Source organism: Nicotiana sylvestris, chromosome 12 (assembly GCF_000393655.2).
Source record: "Nicotiana sylvestris chromosome 12, ASM39365v2, whole genome shotgun sequence".
Taxonomy (NCBI): domain Eukaryota; kingdom Viridiplantae; phylum Streptophyta; class Magnoliopsida; order Solanales; family Solanaceae; genus Nicotiana; species Nicotiana sylvestris.
Window position 1 is genome coordinate 23,383,735 of NC_091068.1, and position 4,261 is coordinate 23,387,995.

Consider the following 4,261-nt stretch of genomic DNA (forward strand, 5'->3'; position numbering starts at 1 on the left):
GTGACGAGCTACACAGTTATAGTTCATTTTCAGTAATTTCAGCAAGGAGTAGACATGCTTTCAAATTTGGCAATTTAAGTCAAATTAGTTTTATACAGTTTCACGATAAAGAAAAAACCGAATACAAATCTTCCAGAAAATTTCAAAACAATGATAGATAGCAACCAAGTGCAACAACAAATGAAAGCAAGTACAGCCTCTTAGGGCAACAATCACTCAACTCTCCTCAACAACTCAATCACTCGGCTCTCAGCCCTCAGTACTCACACTCAGTAGGTACTTGTTCTCATTGGGGGTGTACAGACTCCGGAGTTCCTTCAGCCCAAGCGCTATATCGTTGCGGCGTGCAGCCCGATCCAAATATATAAATAGCCATAAGGCTCGTTGCGGTGCGCATCCCGATCCATTAAAAAATATATATAGCCCTACGACTCGTTGCGGCATGCAACCCGATCCATAAATACATTCAGCCCTTAGGCTCGTTATGGTGTGCAACCCGATCCATATATACACACACAGCTCACAGCTCGTCGCTCAGGCCCTATCTCGGTCACCAACCTCTCCAGTCCCTCGGGCTCTTAGAAATCTTATAAATCAGCCCAAACAGAGATAATAACATGTATTAACGAGGAAAAAGAGATATGATACGCAAGTAAAATCATGACTGAGTACAAGACAGCAAATAGCAGCTAATTCAAGAAGTACACAACCTCAGGTGGTCCCAACAGTGACATCATATAGTCTAAGCATGATTTATAACATGGATTTCATTCCGATTTCTATAACATTGGGAGAAACATATAGCTAACAACAAGTTATTCAACTTAACAGCTTCCTAGGACGGACCAAGTCACAATCCCATCGTTGCACGCCCATACGTGCGTCACCTAGCATGTGCGTCACCTCCAAAATAATCACATGACACAAAAATTTGGCATTTCATAACCTCAAGACCATATTTAAAACTGTTACTTACCTCAATCTGAACAAAACGCTACTCCAAAATGCCTTTGCCTTGCGAGTTGGTCTCCGAATGTCCCGAATCTAGCCACAAGTAGTACAATACAATCAATATAGGCTAAACGGATCAATTCCACAAGAAGAGTACTAAATTATCGCCAAAAATCCGAAATCGGCCCGAACTCGGTCCCCGAGCTCACGCCTCGAAATTCGACAAAAATTGCAAAACTCGAAAGCCCATTCACTTATGAGTCAAGCCATACCAAATTTACTCAAATCGATAATAAAATCTCATTCAAAACCTCACAAATCCATCTTAATAACACTAACTCTTTTTCCTCAAATTTTCACCCCAAATCACAAATTAAATGATGGTATTAAAGACATAATCATGGAATTTGGCCATAATTAAATAGGAATCACTTACCCCAAACAACCACGCGAGAATCTTTCCAAAAATCACCTTCCACCGAGCTCCCACTTATATTTAATGATATGAACTCGAAACTCTCGTTTTGAATCTTTTAAATCTGCCCAGATACGCCTTCATCATGATCGCAGAAAATACCTCACGACGGCGAAACACAACTATGTTCCCTACACTTATACCCTACGCGAACGTGTAACATCCTCTGCGATTGCATACAACTGACTAACCAAAGTTATGTGATCGCGTCCATAACTATGTGATCGCATAGAGGAATGACCTGGTCCCGGCTCCTGACTCAGTACTCTACGCTAACGCGGACCTCTCCTCGCTTACGTGATGCCCAGACTCAGCAACCTCCGTGATAGCGTGCCTCAATTGGAGATCGCATAGAACAATCCCCAGCTGCCCTCAATAGACCTACGCAATCGCGGACCCACTTATACGATCGTGTATAAGAAAACTAGAAGAATCAAACCAGCAAATATCAGCCATCAACCAAAGTCCAAAAATGATCTGTTAACCACCCGAAACTCATTCGAGTCCCCGGGACCTCAACAAAACAAATCATCAAGTCCCAAAACATCATACGAACTTAGTCGACCCCTCAAATCATGTCAAACCCCAACAAAACCACAAATTACACACAGATTCAAGTCTAATGGACTTTGAAATTTCTAAATTCTACAAATGACATCGAAACCTATCAAATCATGCCCGATTGACCTTAAATTTTGCACACACATCATAAATGACACCACAAACTTACTCTAACTTTCGGAAATCCAATCCGACCCCGTTATCAAAAAGTCCACTCCCAGTCAAACTTTCCAAAATTCCAACTCTCGTCAATTCAAGCCTATTCTACTACGGACCTCCAAAACACAATCCGGACGCGCTCCTAAGTCAAAAATTACCTAACAGAGCTAACAGAATAATCAAAATTCAAATTCGAGTTCGGTTACACATAAGCCAACATCCGGTCAACTTTTCCGACTTAAGCTTTCGATTAAGAGTCTAAGGTTCTCAATTCACTCCGAAATCACTCTGGACCCGAACCAACTAACTCGGTAAGTCATAATACCATTGTAGATCACAAAAGAAGCAGGAATTGGGGGAATGTGGCTACAACTCTAAAAATGATCGGCCGGGTCGTTACCTTGTCCCCCTCTAAAACAAACATTCGTCCTCGAACAGGTCTAGAAATATACTTGGGGTCTCAAATATTTAATATCATTTACAGTATATTATATTTTAAAATTTATTTACCTTATATGTATACATGAGAAATGACATTGGTATACATAATGTATATTGAACAATAAATAACATATACCTCATATATTAATGTATACAATTAATGTATATTGAATAATTAATAACATACCGTATTCAATTAATGTATATTGAATAATAAATAACATATACCTCATATATACAAATATATTTTTTATATGTCAAATATACATAAAATATATTCAAATTTTGATAAATCTACATAAATTATACAATATATATATATACACACACACACCAAATATGTGTAGAATTATATATATATTTACTAATTATATATCAAATATATACTATATAAATAAAAAGATATGCATGTATGCCACGACCCAAAAACTGACCCTGTCGTGATGCGCCTAACGTGGTACTAAGCGAGCCGACACATTATCCAAACAAACCGATATTCTCATTTCAAAGATAATCCCAAAGCTATCAATATAAAACCTTCATAAAGGAGTTCAAATCAAAATGAAAGTGCGAAAAAGAAAGCCCGACATCGGGGTGTCACTAGTCATGAGCATCTACTACAACCATCTGGCAATATCAAGACTAACATAGTGTGGAAATAACTGAATACAACTAAGGGAAGATAAAGAGGGAGGAAAGTAAAGCTGCAATCGCCAGACAGCTACCTTGCTAACTCCGATGGATCTGTGATTGAAAAATCAACACTCGCTACCGTGTCTAGAAATGCCTAGATGTGCACACAAGGTGCATGGAGTAACGTGAGTACGCTAACTCAATAAGTAACAACAGTAAATAAAGACTGAGAAGTAGTGACGAGCAGTAATGCAAGTAAAGTTCATATCGCAGAAACTCGGTCAAATACAATACGCTTTTAAAACCATAGTTTGAATCAAATCAGCTTGTTTGAATCTAGTTCCACCAAAATCATTTAAAACATCTTTCAATAGTTTTCGAACAAAGGTTCAATGCCATAGTGAATAAAAAAATGAAGTTATAAACATTCCTTCCGGCAAACATCACTAGTATACAGCCCCTCGGGCAAACATCACTCATACACAGCCCCTCGGGCATACCTCACCATCACTCAGATACAACCCCTCAAGCAAACCTCACCATCACTCATGCCTACTAGTCACTCAGCACTCGGTACTCGCACTTAGCAGGTACCTTCGCTCACTAGGGGTGTGCAGACTTCGGAGGGGATCCTTTAGCCCAAGCGCTATAACAAGCCAATCATGGCATAAATCAATCAGGCCCTCGGTCTCACTTAGTCATGAATCAGTAAAACATACTGCGACGTGCAGCCCAATCCCATAAATATCCTCACAAATCAGGCCCTCAGCCTCACTCAGTAATAAATCAGTAAAACAAGGCATTCAGCCCAAACAACATTTATATGATGTATCAAAACGGAGTAATAGAGACTGAGTTATGCAGTAAATAAGTGTAAACATGACTGAGTATAGATTTCCAATTGAAAACAATGAGAGGATAGCAATAAAAGACCTCTAAGGTTCCCAACAACACTGCATAAGGCCTAAACATGGAATCCAACCCGATTTACAAAAATTCTTTCTAAAACACATAAGAAGCATGTAATTTCAACAAAATGTT